Source organism: Chiloscyllium plagiosum, chromosome 1 (genome assembly GCF_004010195.1).
Source record: "Chiloscyllium plagiosum isolate BGI_BamShark_2017 chromosome 1, ASM401019v2, whole genome shotgun sequence".
In the NCBI taxonomy this organism is placed as follows: domain Eukaryota; kingdom Metazoa; phylum Chordata; class Chondrichthyes; order Orectolobiformes; family Hemiscylliidae; genus Chiloscyllium; species Chiloscyllium plagiosum.
Window position 1 is genome coordinate 114830576 of NC_057710.1, and position 15990 is coordinate 114846565.

The 15990-nt window shown below is 41.8% G+C and overlaps 1 protein-coding gene across 4 annotated transcripts in view; it reads left to right on the top strand.

Moving 5' to 3' along the window:
• Window positions 1–413: 413 nt before the first annotated feature.
• LOC122551941 (complement C1q tumor necrosis factor-related protein 7) overlaps window positions 414–15990 on the top strand; it is a 50707-nt gene continuing 35130 nt past the window's right edge. Inside the window, exons 1-2 of one of the 4 annotated variants that reach the window (XM_043694514.1) lie at window positions 414–536; window positions 980–1150. The gene's annotated coding sequence lies outside the window, so the exon portion shown is untranslated. Of the gene's footprint in view, window positions 537–871; window positions 1151–1258; window positions 1404–15990 lie in introns of those variants that run through there. The other 3 variants (XM_043694535.1, XM_043694521.1, XM_043694529.1) reach the window with 3 other exon arrangements.

A 15990-nucleotide genomic window follows, 5' to 3' on the forward strand; every position in this document is an offset into this window, starting at 1 on the left:
ATGCAGATGAGAATCCGACAATACACGTACTCCTGATTGTGTGTATGCCCTGGATGCCGAGGGGAGAGTCCAATCCCGTGTGGCAATCTTCCAGTGCAGAAATGTCCATATTGCTACATAAATTGCCTGATAATCTGGCTCTAAAATGGGCACAGTGCTAATGAATTTCTAAGACACTGTTTCTAAATCTTTCCCGTGGGAGCAGCTATAGATCTGCCTGGTTATATATACAGTTTACTCAATGATAAAATCTATTAAGACTTGTCTTTATTCTTAGAGCTAAAGATACAGTGCCCCGAAAGGTTTACATTCAATTGTGCTGCAGAACTGGATTTAACTTGAGTGTCTTAAAACATATGAATGACGATAATATAGTTGTGATCTCATGTCTTTCGTAGACAAGTGTCTGATAGACAAGTGCTGCAGACAGAGTATTCTATCTCGCTGTGTTAATCGCTCTGTTATATTTGCATTCCTGTCTTTGCTGGTCAGGAGAGTGCATGTGTCTGGGAGCTGGTAGCAGAATTCACTCTATGGTAAGTTTGATTAAGCTATTGCATTTTCACACATGGATTAGTTTAGACATTTTGAAAAGGAATAATGAACAGACTGTAAACGCAACAATGCAATTCCTCGTTTATCGTTAACATTGGAAGTGAACTTAAAATTGTCGATAGTCACTCCCAATGTCATGGCATTGCTCGAACTATTTCAGGCAATTCTAATTTCTTCTGACATTACATGTTACCCTTTGATAAAATAATCCGGCCCATTATTATGTTATTCTTAAACTATGCAACCAACATATCTGCCAAAAATGGTAGAGGAAATGTTTCTGGTTTGATGCAGGGGGAGGGTGGGGAAGGGTGTGGAGAATGGAAGGGCAGGGGAAAAAAACATAACATGGGTTGCAGCTATCGGCAGTAATACAAACGGTCAGTCTGACAATACGTGTATGACGATCCGCTTCTGTCTTCAGGAGTTCTCTACCTTGGTGCGGTGAAGGTAGCGGGTAGATTTAGGAATGTTTAAAGAAGCATTAGAAATGACCTTCACTCTGAAGCCAAACACAATCTCGTGAAATGATCTTCTGAGAGCTGGGCTCGACTGCATTTGTACCCAACTGTTAAGGAGCGGCACGAAGGTGGTGGTAAGTGATTTTAAGAGGTCTAGTCAATAAAACAAAGTATTTGGTTGCAATATAAAATCTTGAAAGAATGTTGCAATTTTAATCGCTGGAGCAAGCTGTAAACTAAAACGAGTCAGGCTGTGACTTCTCTGCAATCGAACAGGCGACAGCTGGACCGATGTTTTCTTATTCTCCAGATAATTTCAGCGTTTATTTCTGACAGACCTTGAAGCAATTGTCAGCACATGTAACAAGCTGGCCCGCTCCATTTCTGGTGAGTTTAAATGTTTATCTGCAAATAGACCCTGCCCTGGGCGAACACAGCCTAGGAAGTTGTCCAGAGCTTTTAGTAAAGAACTGTTTAGACTTTGAACCCTGCCAAGTCACTGGACAAGAACATGTACACTGGTCATAAGCAGAAATTCAAACATTATTTCCAATATGAAGGCTTGACGGTTTGGAAAGCATATACATTGGACGTGCACGAAAATGCGAGCCAGAGCTGGTGAGGTGCACCAAAACCTCGAAACTCCGAAAAGAATAGATAAAAGTATCAGTTTTGTCATTGCAACATGAGCCAGTGTTTATCCAGTATTTACATGTTGCACTGAACAACGTGTTTGGAGCAGTAGGGACACAAGCAGCCGCTGCAAAGTACATCATCTGATAACTGGTCTTTCTCTTAACCCTTTTTAGCAAAAACAATTCACACACCAAATTTCGACCACAAAAGGTCTTCATGAATTAGTCTTAATAGCTGATATCGATGGAAGAAGCGGATGATAAAATGGGGGTTTGCTGCTTTCTTTCTGATTCAAATGAATTGGAATGAGCTGTCTGTTCAGACTTTTTAAGATATTACTCCAATGTAATATTTTGTAATATCCTCCTAGACTTTGGGGCTCACGCTATGTACAAAGATTTTGGACGAGATCTTTTTGCCTTTTTTTTATTTTAATAAGGACAGCGAGGAATAATTTAGTAAAATCGATATGAAAACAAATAAATGTACAAGCAGCCGTTGTTAGTTCAGGGACAGCGCTCGGTGCAGCACATTAAAGGGCTGCAGCACTCTGAGAGGCGGCAAATTGTGGCTCCTCCTTTTCCCCAGAGCTCACACAGACAGCGGTGTGACAGTGTGAGCCGTGTGAGACGCTTCAAAGATGCCCCAGGCTCGGAATATGGGACGCGGCGATCGCCTCGTACGAGGGACACCCAGAGCTTCCATTTCTGCCGCCATCCGTGCCCCAGTCCCAGCCCAGCATCCTCTAATCCCCTGGGTCTTCAACTGTGAATCAGACAGCACCTTAAACTGAGATGAGTCTGATAGCGCTGATGCTCAGACAAGACATCTTCTGATTCCTGTGCTTTTTGGACCCTCGAAGTCCCTCATAGGCCTAACACATTAAGTAAGTTTAGGTAACATAGGGGTCATTAGGCTGGATTTTAACTAAGAGCCTCTAGAAGAGAGGGGCCAAAGAAGCTGGAATTGAGTCTTCCCTATCCCCAGCTCGCACGCACACACACATACACCTCACTCCCAGTAAACTGGCATTGACCGAAACCCCATCCATAGGCTGATTAACAAGTTCAATGGAGGACATAACAAATCCTGCTCTCAGATGGTGGAAGGAGTGAGGTTGGGGCAGTGGATGTGGGGTGGAACAACTTGTAATGAGGAGGGATCTGGTTTGTCTTGTGTTGGGTGGTGAAGGCTCTTGGGAGGCTTGTGGAAAGGGAAGGAACTGGCGAGTCCTAACGGAGATGAGTAGTGATCCAGGGAAACCCCCAGAGAGAAAGAAGGGATGGGGGTGGGTGGTCCTGAGGAGGGGATGTATCACTAGAAATTATGGTTATTAGTCATGGCGGTGGTGAGGTCAGGATTGGGGGCTTCAGAGATTTAGGAGTGGATAATTGGAGGTCTGTGAGGACAGCTGGGGTGTGACAGAAGTTGGCTGTAGTGAAGGTGTTGAATTGGCCCAGTAAGGTGAGGGCTGAGTGGGAGCCTAGTTAAGGAGGGAGTGGTGATCTGTGGGCTGGCTTGTTGGACAATTTGAGATTGGGGTCTGAGTCACGGTGGCTGGTCAGGGCTGCCAGGAAACCTGGCGTCTTTAGGTGGCTTCAGGAATGGTCAGAAACTATAACGGGGTAGGTTAGGAGGAACTTTGGAAAGTCAGGAGTGGGAGTGGTGTGTAATCATTGGGGGGTTACCCAGGAGGATATCTGGATCTAGTAGGTCAGTGACAGGGCTGCCACCGTCTGACATTAACCCCTGAGGCTTCCCACACAAGAGACCTGTCTGACTGCTGTTCCCTTTAACTTGTTTAGTAACAATGCACGTTATAACCTTCGAGCAGGTTAATTTCCCCCTGCACACGTCCTAACTCCCCCACCTTCTGTTGTTGGTATAACTGGAACTGCAGGTTGGTTTGGGTCAGGATACAATTTTTCAATACTTTGACCTCCCAAATGACTCAAGCTGACTGATGTTTTGAGGTTAAAATTGCTCTCAATAACTACGCTGGTTTGGATTCAACAATCTCTCCGGATTAGTGTTCTCTACTGTGATATAAATTCCATTACTCCTTTGCAAAATAAGATCCCGTGGTGACTAATTATAGTTTGGAATATTGTTGATTGTATTGTGATTAGTTATAGCTTGAGCTACAGAAATTTAGTTTCTGAAAATGTCCTGTTATTTTCTTCTTTTAGCAAGAGACTGCTTTTATAAAATGATTTTTTTTTAACACATGCCAAGCCTATCTTCATTTGCACGAACTGACAGGCTGATCTGTCTAACACAATGTAAAGGATCATTTTAAAGATCTCAGGTCAGGAATGAGAAAACTCTGAGCAATTTCCCTCCCCTCGCAACCACAATCCTTCTGAAATAAAGGCTTAACCAAATCAAGGCTTTTGGAAATCTAGCCAGACCAGAGTCGAATTAATCTGCCTCAGGCACTTGTTCTGGTTTTATATTAGGAGTGAGGACATTCTGCAGAAACTTATGGGCCGTAATATTCTTTTGCAACACCAGCATCTATTTAGAACATAGAACATAGAACATAGAAGAATACAGCGCAGTACAGGCCCTTTGGCCCTCGATTTTGTGCCGATCCAAGACCACCTAACCTACACTAGCCCACTATCCTCCATATGCCTATCCAATGCCCATTTAAATGCCCATAAACAGGGAGAGTCCACCACTGCTACTGGCAGGGCATTCCATGAACTCACGACTCGCTGAGTAAAGAATCTACCCCTAACATCTGTCCTGTACCTATCACCCCTTAATTTAAAGCAATGACCCCTCGTAATAGCTGACTCCATACGTTGAAAAAGGTTCTCATGGTCAACCCTATCTAAACCCCTAATCATCTTGTACACATCTATCAAGTCACCACTAAACCTTCTTTTCTCCAATGAAAACAGCCCCAAGTGCCTCAGCCTTTCCTTATACGATCTTCCTACCATACCAGGCAACATCCTGGTAAACCTCCTCTGCACCCGTTCCAGTGCCACCACATCCTTCCTATAGTATGGCGACCAAAACTGCACACAATACTCCAGATGAGGCCGCACCAGAGTCTTATACAACTGCATCATGACCTCAGGACTCCGGAACTCAATCCCTCGACCAATAAAAGCCAGTACGCCATATGCCTTCCTCACCTCAACAACTCCACCGACTTTCATATCATCCGCAACTTGCTCACCCAACCTTCTAGCCCCTCCTCCATTAGTTAAACCTTCCACATCTTCAATGTGTAACACAGAGTGTGGATGATCCTGGTCAGGCCAGCATTTGCTTCCCATCCTTAACAGTCCCTGAGGAGGAAAAGGTAAGGGCTCTTCTTCAACTGCCACAGGTCATGTAACCCACAGAGAGATGAAGAATGGGAATATATTTCCGAGTCAGAATGACGTGTGGCTTGGATGGAAAACTATAGTGGTATTCCAAGGCATCTCCTGCCTTCATCCATCTCTGTGTGTTTGGAAGGTGATATCCAAAGGTCCTTGGTGAATTTCTGTAGTACAGATTATAATTGGTATATACTGCTACTACTGAGCATCAGTGGTGGAGGGAGTGAATGTTTTTGGATTTGGTGCCAATCAAGCAGGTTGCTTTACCCTGGTTGTGTTAAGTTTCTTGAACCTTATGGAGTACATTCATATGGCAAATGGAGAATATTCTATTTTACTCCCAATGTGCCATGTAGACTGTAGACAGGTTCTAGGAACTTAGGAGGTGAGCTACTCAACACAGAATTCACAACTTCTAATTTGCTCTTGTATTTATTATTTATTTTGCTGATCCAGTTCAGTTTCTTGTCAATTGTATTCCTCAGGATGTTGATAGTGGGGTTTCACTGCTGACAATGCATTTAATGTCAAGAGAAGGTGGCGATACGGGGTGGCATGGTGGCTCAGCAGTTAGCACTGCTTCCTCACAGTGCCAGGGACCTGGGTTCGATTCCAGCCTCAGGCAACTGTCTGTGGGGAGTTTGCATGTTCTCCCTATGTATGCACAGGTATCCTATGGGTGCTCTGGTTTCTTCCCACAGTCCAAAGATGTGCAGATTAGGTGAATTGGCCAAGCTAAAAATTTGGACAATGAATCTACTGGACCAGAGATCTGGGACTTCAGGTATGATATAATTGAGTTATTTATTGGTCTGAGGAGGGTCTGTGTGTGTGTGTGTGTGTGTTTGGGGGGTGGGAGGAAGTGGAGAGTGGTGGGACTGAGGTGGAGACCTTTGAACTGGGCCTCTCCCTCACCAGCTTGGACTTCCTGTCAGTACCTACCTCTCTAACTGGAATAAATAAGATTAAATGAGGGGGAAGGCTCTCCCTATTCAGTTTCCTTTTAGAAGATCAGTAATTACTGAATTTGGCTGTCTCAGGCTGGTATAATCTGGCAGGAAAACCTGAAACGGTTTCATCGTATTGTGATTTTCATTTCCTTGTCAAGCTAGAGTTGCACCTGGTGTTGTTACTCATGATTATTCCTGATTCATCCAGCCATGTAGAGGTTTCTTCAACATACCAATGGGAATAAATGCAAATTCCTCATTATGATAAAGTCATGCAGATGTACCACAGCACCATTAATCTGGATAACCAATCAGAATGTACTCCTTAATGTTTCAGATAGTGGAGGTATTCCATACCAAAGACAAGTTGTAACAGTCTTGAAACATTAACTCTGTTTCTCTCTCCACGGAGGCTGCCAGACTAGTTGATTATCTCCAGCACTTTCTGTATTTGTTTAAGTGGATATATTACTTAGATGAAATGTGTGGTGCCTGAAAAGCACAGCAGGAACGGCAACATCCAAGGAGCATCTGACCTGCTGTGCTTTTCCAGCACCACACTGTTTGACTCTAATCTCCAGCATCTGCAGTCCTCACTTGTTCCTGGATATATTACTTAGGCATTCCAACTGTTTAGTGTGCCTACGTTCCTGACAGGAATGATGAGGCTATACCCTTTGCTGATCAGTCACCAGCCTGCGAGCTGACAGTCTGGCTGCAATAGAGCAGCAGGGAGGATTGCCATTTTTCGTTTTATTAATTTATAGGATCTGAGGTAAGGTCAGCATTTATTGCCCATCCCTAATTACCACTGAGACAGTTATGGTCTGGAACTGCTGTAATTCATCTGATTTAAGTGCATCAACAGTGCTGTTAGGGAAGGTGTTCTGGGATTTTATCCAATGACAGCAAAGAAACAGATATAAAAGCAGTAAATGATGAAGATACTCAGCAATTCTGGAGGTATCTGTGGGAAGAGAAATAGTGATGTTTCAAGTCTATTATAACTTCTTCAGACTTGAAACATTAACTCTCATATCTTTCTCCTCAGATCCTGTCAGAACTGTTGAGTTTCTTTATCACTATCTGTTTTAATTTAGTTCCCCAGCATCCCCAGTATTCTGTCTTTACTTAAGTTCAAAATCATTTTTTCTTTGTGCGATTGATCGAATATTTGAGGTAATGTTCCCGTTCACCTGCTTCCCTTGTTTTTCTAGCTGGTAGAGGTGATAGGTTTGAATGGTGCTGTTGAAGCACTCTTGTCAAATTGGTGCAGTGCAAGTTACACATGATACACACTGCTATCACCGCACTGATGGTTGACAGGATGCCGATCAAGAGATTTGATTTTCCCTAAGTGCTCAGTCAGATAAATGGAAAGCATTCCATTTCACTCCTGACCTGCAGACCATGGATAGGCTTTGAGGAGTCAGGCAGTGACTACTTGTCATAGAATTGCCAATCTTTGGTCTGCTCTGTAGCATTTACATGGCAGGCCCAGTTAAGTTTCTGATCACTGATAGCACGCAACATGCTAATAGTAGGTGTTTCAGTGATAATAATGTCATTCAACGTCAACGAGGGATAGTAAAATTCTCTTTTGTGGAGATAGATGTTGAAATCTTTTCTTTCAATTCCACTTAGTATGTATCAGGTCATGCATGAATATCACCTTGGTCTTTTTGCATGGATTGCTTTCATTAAAAGGGGATTTATAAATGGGACTGAACACTGTGCAGTCACCAGTGAATATCCTTACTTCTTACCTTGTGATGGAGGAAAGGTCATTGTTAAAGCAGCTGAAGTTAGTGGAGATCAGGACAATATCTTGATGAGCCCCTCCAGTTATGCCCTGGGACTGAGATGATTGTGCCCCAGCAACTGTAATATGATTGTGCCAGTTATGCTTCTAGCAGGGGAAAGTTTTCCTCTATGATTCCTAATGACTCCAGTTTTGCTAGTGTTCCTTAATGCCCACTTGGTGAAATGTTGAGTTACATATCTCATTCCTGAAATTCAGGGTTTTGGTCCCTGTTTTAAATTAAGTTGTGGTTAAGTAGCTTTGTTTGAACAAAACCTGAGCCTCAATTAGGAGATCATTTATGAACAAGTGTGACTTGATGGCATTTTCCTTGATATATTACATAGCCTTGGTGGTGAGTCAGAGGTGGGGAGGCTACAGAAGGATTTGGACAGATGGAGTACAGTGTGGGAAAGTGTGAGGTCATGCATTTTGGTAGAAAGAATAGAGGCATGGACTATTTTCTAAATGGAGAGAAACTTTAGAAGTCTAAAGTGCAAAAAAACTTGGGAGTTCTAGTCCAGGATTCTATCAAGGTAAACTTATAGGTTGAGTCAGTAGTTAAGTAGGGAAATACATTTATTTTGAGAGGACTTGAATATAAAAGCAGGGATATAAAAGCTCTATAAGGCTCTGGTCAGACCACATTTGGAGGATTGTGCCCACTATCTCGGGAAAGAGGCACTAGCCTTGCAGCGGGTTCAGAGGAGGTTCACGAGAATGATCCCAGGAATGAAAAGCTTAACATATGAGGAACAGTGGAGGACTCTGGGTTTATACATGGTGGAATTTAGAAGGATGAGGGGAAGGTTCTAATTGAAACATTCAGAATGTTGAATGGCCTGGACAGAGTAGATGTTGGGAGGATGTTTCCATTGGTAGGACAGACTTGGACCAGAGGCCTTAGAGTAAAGGAAAGACCTTTTAGAATGGAGGTAAGGAGACGTTTCTTCAGCCAGAGAGTGTGAATCTATGGAATTCAATGCCTCAGAAGGCTGTGGAGGCCAGGTCATTGAGTATATTTAAGACTGAGACAGATGGTTTCTTAGGTATCATGGAGATCAAGGGTTATGTGGAGAAAGTGGGAGAATGGGGTTGAGAAAAATATAAGCCATGATTGAATGGCAAAGGCAGACTCGACGGGCTGAATGGCCTAATTTATACTCATGTGTCTTCTGGACTTATGGTCTCATGATTTGCGTTTCCAAAATGTGGCATCTCACATTTATCTAAATTAAACTCCATCTACCACTCCTCAGCCCATTAGCTCATCTGATCAAGATCCCAGTGCATTCTGAGCTAACTTTCTTTGCTGTCCAGGGCTGTACTTAGGGGGATATTCCTGGGAATACATCCAGGGAAGTTATTCAGGTGGAACTGAGAAATAAAAAAGGGATGATCACCTTATTGGAATTGTACTATAGACCCTGGAATAGTCAGCAAGAAATTGAGAAACAAATTTGTAAGGAGATCTCAGTTATTTGTAAGAATAATAGGGTAGTTATGCTAGGAGATTATAACTTTCCAGACATAAACTGGATCTGCCATAGTGTTAAGGGTTTGGATAGAGAAGAATTTATTAAGTGTGTACAAGAACATTTTCTGATTCAGCATGTGAATGTACCTATTAGAGAAAATGCAAAACTTGACCTACTCTTGGGAAATAAGGCAGTGAAGGTCACTGAGGTGTCAGTGGGGGAGCACTTTGGGGCCAGCGACCATAATTCTAGTAGTTTGACTGGTGGAAAAGAAATATCCAGAATACCAAATTCCAGCCAGTTATAGGTGTGTTACCGTCAGTAGAAACAAATATAATATTGTCAGACTATCAATCGTAGATGTCAGCAACAACAGCAGAATCCAGTTCTTTCAGAGGATATGGAAGTTGTTGGCTGGACCATCATTAGTTACGCTGAACAAGACGACGGTGAGTTTCTGACCTGAACCCCTGCAGCATACAGCTTATTGAGGTTCACTAGGACCGAGTGCTTCCCCTCCCACACACAGAACAAGTGAATGGTTTCTCCCCCGAGTGATTCCATGCGTGTGCAATGAGTGTGGATGTCTGCCAGAAACCTTTCCCACAGGGAGTGCAGCTGGATGGCTTCGCTCTGGTGTGAAATTGCCGGTGTCTCAGCAAATTGGATGACTGAGTGGACTCCTGCCCACACACACAGCAGGTGAATGGCGTTTCCCCAAAGTGAACTCACTGGTGTTCAATAAGGGCAGATGAATGCCTGAACTTCTTTCCACAGGAGGTGCAGCTGAATGGTTTCTGCACAGTGTGAATTTACTGGCATGATCAAAAGCCAGTTGAATGAGTGAATCTCTTCCCACAGACAAAACAGTTGAATGACTTCTCCCCAATGTGAAGTCACTATGTATATTCAGATCAGATAAAGACATGAACCTCTTTGCACAGTGAGTGCAGCTGAAGGGCCTGTCCTCAGTGTGAATCCACTGGTGTAATATGAGGCAGAATACCTGTGTAAATCCCTTCCTACACTCTGAACAGGTGAATGGTCTCTTCTCAGTGTGAATTCACTCATGTGACACAAGTTTGGTTGTCTCAGTGAATCCCTTCCCACACACGTAAAACATAAATGGCTTATCCCCATTTATGAAATGACTTCGTCGATGCATTTCCAGCTGGGATGGGTAATTGAATCCTTATTGTAAACAACAGGGGTCTCAGCATTGATCCCTGTGGAACAACACTGAGCACAGATCTTCAGTCTGTAAAACACCCTTCCACCATTATGTCTTCTATGACCAAACCAGTTCTGTCTTCACCTTAGCATCTCACTGCAAATCCCATGTGACTTCACCTTTTGTATCAGTCTGCCATGAGGGACCTTGTCAAAGACCTTGCTAAAGACAATATCTACTGCCCTGTCCTCATCAACCATCTTTATCACTTATTCAAAAAAACTCAAATCAAGTTTAGGAGACCTGACCTTCCCCACATAGCCATCCTGACTATTGCTAATGCATCCATATTTTTTCCATGTGTGAGTATGTCCAAACCTTAAGAATCTTTTCCAATAATTTCCTACCACTGACATAAGGCTCAACAGCCTGTAGTTTCCTGGATAATCTCTGATGCCTTCCTTAAATGAAGGAACAACATTGACCTGTCACCTGGGACCACTCCTGTGACTAAAACGGGGCCACAGCAATTTCTTCCTTCAGTATTCAGTTCTACGACTGACTGTTACTGAGGCCCATAGGCATTATTATATTCAGTGAGACACTTAGTTTTCTCTTGTTATCTCATGGAGTCGATCAGGTTTGCTAATGAAACCCCATCTGTTTATTGAATTCCTACAGTGTGGAAGCAGGCCATTCGACCCATCAAGTCCACACCAACCCTCTGACAGAACATCCCACCCACACCCTACCTTATCCCTGCAACCCTGCATTTCCCATAGCTAACCCATCTAGCCTACACATCCTTGGATACAATGGACAACTTAGCATGGCCAGTCCTCCTAACCTGCATAACTTTGGGCTGCAGGAGGAAACCAGAGTACTCAGAGGAAACCCATGTGGACACGGAGAGAATGTACAAACTCCACACAGGAATCAAACCTGTGTCCCTGGCATTGTGAGGCTACAGTGCTAACCACTGATCCACCATGTCACCCCTTTTTTTGCCAACAACCTCCATCCTAATACAAGATTCAGGGAGCTTATTTGCATTTAAGCAGCATGAGGGTGATGTGATCTGTTGTGATTCTTTAAGAAGAGCCTAGATCAATCATCCATTCAGCACTTCTGTCTGAGAATGGTTGGAAATACTTCAAACTTTTCATTTTGTCATGCTGAACTTTGCCATCATTGACGATGTTCATGGATGTTTGCACACCCCCTCATTAGTTAATTTTGCACCAACATGAATGATTGGATGTGACAGGGCTGCAGAGGTTTGATTTGTTACACTCATTTGTGGAGTTGATTAGCACTGTCTATTGCATGCTGACAAGTATGCTTGTAGTTTGTCCTGTGGCTCCACAAGTTTGGCATCTCTTTACTAGGTACACCTAATGCTGCTCTTTGTATCTCCCCAAATCATTGGTCCAGGCTTGTTCATTGAGTTGATAGCAGAATCAAATTCTTCAGTCATGTATTCAGTGGTGAAGCAATATCACCTGATGCATGAGTTGTTGAAGCCATTGCAAATGCTGCAGATCCTACAAATAGAATTTACTCGGACTCCTTGCATAATGTAAGTACTTTATTCCTGACATTTCTACACTATCTATGGCCACCATGTGATCTGAAAAAAGGAGACTGCAAAATGAAAGTAAAATGTATAACATGAACAGGTTGTTCAGCAGATTAGAGAATGGTTGTTAGTTGTGCAAATGCCTGATTAGATCCTGAGAAACCACCCAATGAATTTTAAATGCAAATTTGGATGGCTTAGGTAATGTTCTCATACAAAAAAAAGTTGATCACTAATACCCATAGAGCAAGATTACTCACAAATAGCGCAAAGTGATTTCAATCACATCACAAACTTCAGGGCCAGGGAGAGTAATCTCAGAGATTCTCCTGTTTCTAGGTCCTGTATTTTCCCTTCCCTCTACTCATTAACAGCTTCCTTTGACCGCCTTTTTAATGTGCTTTGGGTCCTATGGTGCTGAACAGAAGGAAGCCATTCAGCTTGTTGAGTCTATACCATTTCTTTTGAATAAACATGAACTCAGTCTTACCACCATACCTGCCCAATTACCCAGCGTATTTTCCTTCATTTTTTGTTCTCTAAGCATTTCTCTAATTTCCTTTTGAACACTAGTTTAAGTCGGTTTCCCTCACAATATCCAAATCGTACTCTTTGACTAAAGATTTATGTTCATGTTGCTTTGGCTCCTTTGCTAAGTAACCCAGATGGAGTTAAATCTGGGCTGTCCAGTTGTCAATCTTTCAGCTATTGGAAGTAGTTTCTATCTAACCCTTCACAATTTTGTAGACCTCCATCAAATCCCTTCATGGCACTAAGGAGAAGAGCCCCAGTTACTCTCTAATCCCCAACCCTGGAACTGTTCTAGTAAATCTGTACAAAGCCTTCACATTCTTTTAGTACCCAGAAATTGAAACCATAGCCATGGTAAAGTCGATCTATTGTAAAACTTCACTTTCATACTACATGCTTCTATTTATAAAGATCATTGAAACTTTAGGTTTCTGTTTAGCGCACTTTACAATCATGGCTTTGACAGACAGTAACACACAATTCAGTTGTTAATATTCTGCAATCTGCTTCTTGTCTTTGAACCTAAACCTGTGCCATGGTCAAGATAATTTTCTTTTGAGGTCCGTTATGGTCAGTGATAAGTGACATAAGGACCAGTCACAGAAATGGCATTGTATTGCCTTCTTTTCAAATACAGAGTGACTGCTCACTTGACTACTGGAAAGCCTCCAGCTGCACTCAGATTTGCACATCCTATGCATACACATCTTACTGAGATTCCTTTCAGAGCTACTGGCCAACTGTACATGAACTGAAGGATCAAAAACAAATACATAATGAAACATGCATTTTAGCACAACACCTTAAAACCAGAAGGTAAAGCACTTGTGAGATGTGATGATAATGTTGGAAACCAAACAATCTCCTATGACCTAAAAAGATCAATTATCATGGCCAAGCACGATACTTTATAAATACTTACTTCAGGGTATGTAGGTGTCACTGGTTGGGCTGAGCATTGACTGCCATCCCAATTTGACCTTGAGACGTTGGTAGTGAGCTGCCTTCTTGAACCAGTGCAGTCCTTGGCAAGTAGGTCCACAAAATCATCACACAAAGTGGCATTTCTCAAAGCAATGAAAACTCTACTCATAAGCATTGAATTCAATTCTGACAGCAACATCCCAGATGAAGAGCAGGTCAAGTGAGATCACACCTGACAACATCCAAAACTCATGGGAGAAACTTTCCGCTGTATTTGTGAACTTAGCTCACTAAGTGACTATTTTTCTTTGATGGGAATGTGGGCATCAGTTAGTCGGCCAGCATTTGTTGTCCATTCCCACTTGCCTTTGGTGATTTTTATCTTATTCAATATAACAGACCGCATTGTTAAATTATACAAAAGATAAAATGCTCAATGTTCAGGTAATGATTTAGTTTATTGTTGCCACTTTGGACATAAATCATTGAAACATGTTGTCAGTCATTTGCGAAGAAGAGGTGGTGTAAAGTGTGCCAATGTTTTGAAAAGTACTTAATACATTGAATTATTTCATATATATTGTTCAAATAGAACAGTACTGTCCAAATTGTTCATATTGAATCATACTAGCAGACTAGCATATTGAGTCTACAGGCAGAAGCAGAATTTGAAGAAGCTGCTTTTCCTGTTTGATACCACATCTTAACGCATGCACCTACTCTAATTTGATCTTTGATTCTCCCTCCAAGGCCCTGTAGCTTACAATTCATAGCTCAACAATATTTCTCCCCATTTTCCCTCAGCCAAGCCTCATCTACCCCTAAATCTCCTATCCTCCCTCATGCAAAGTTGTACTAGTATTGGTAAAGGGAGCTGAAAATGTGTTGCTAGAAAAGCGCAGCAGGTCAGGCAGCATCCAAGGAACAGGAGAATCGACGTTTCGGGCATAAGTCCTTCTTCAGGAATTCCTGAAGAAGGGCTTATGCCCGAAATGTCGATTCTCCTGTTCCTTGGATACTGCCTGACCTGCTGCGCTTTTCCAGCAACACATTTTCAGCTCTGATCTCCAGCATCTGCAGCCCTCACTTTCTCTCTATTGGTAAAGGGAGGCAATTTCAAGTTGCTGGATATTAGAATGGCACAGTGGTTAGTACTGCTGCCTCACAGCACCAGGAACCCACGTTCAATTCCACCCTTAGGTGACTGTCTGTGTAGAGTTTGCACATTCTCACTGTGTCTGCTTGGGAATTAGCCATGAGATATGTGGGGCTACAAGGATGGGATGGGGGTCTAGGTGGTATTTTTTTTTGGAGGATCAGTGTGGACTTGATGGATCAAATGGCCTGCTTCCATTCTGTAGGGATTCTATATTGGCAGCAATTTCAGTGGTGAAGAGTTCACTTAATAAAAAATTGTGGCAATGAAAGCAAGAGAAATAGACTGTGGAATGTAATCTCTCCTTTTTTAATGCTTGTTTTATTTTAAGCATTTTAATTAAGTTAGTGATTTTTGAGAAGATTTGTAACTCAGGTTGATGATAAGTCTGTAAGGTCTGAGCTGGAAGGTTTGTTTTAATGAAATCCATTGAAGAGAAACAGATTTACTTGTGTGGGTTGATAAGTAATTTTTATTTAAACTCTTCTGAACCTACATGAGTTGCACAATAATTCAGTTTGTAGAATATATTTTGACAGATATTGTCGATAACCATCAAGTTAGTTTTAAGGATGGAATCTAGATTAAGAGCTCTTTCAGAAGGAAAAGCAGAATCCAAGTATTAAAATGTTATTTATTATCTCTGGGGGAAGTTGTTTCTGTGTTACTGCCTGCCTATCTGTCGCTGTTCATAGATCATATTAAACTTCAATTCTAGTCTATAAATTCCACAGATCTGGAAACAAGATGTCTGAAAATTCTTGATGCTGATTGCAGGAGAAAAATATTGCCTTGCCAAGTTAGTTGGTGCCAAAAGGAAACAATCTAAATTATTGTTCATGACACTTAAGTTACAAAAGCAGCATCTAATCCATTTTTAAAAGTGAAGAGAATAAAAATATGACTACTGTTAATACTTACAGTAAAATGATATGTTTTGTGGACTGAAATATTTAATAGACATGTAAACACTTTCTTAGCTACTTTTTCATTTAGCAAAGATATTGGACATCGCTGAAAGGTTAGCTGATATTCTATTAGATATGCATGGCTGAATATATCATTTAGGAGTGGACAGTTTTGCCAAAAATATCTCATGATAATATTTTGATCCAATCCAATGTTAGTTACTTTGGTTAACCAATTAAATTCCAAACCAGGAGGGACTGAGCCCTTGATTTTTATGAATCAGTAGTAGAGTTTGAAACTTCAGGAAAAAAAAGGAACAAAGAAGTCTCTAAAGTGAGAGGTGGAGTTCTATAAAGAAAGTCTAGAAGCACAAAGAAATGTTTTCAGATGAGGAAAGCATATCCCTGGAGCCTGACAATGTAGATTAAATTCAGATGTAATTGTTAGACTTCTAGCTAAAGGCAAAGGTAAACATGAAATGTCCATTGTCCTATTGAA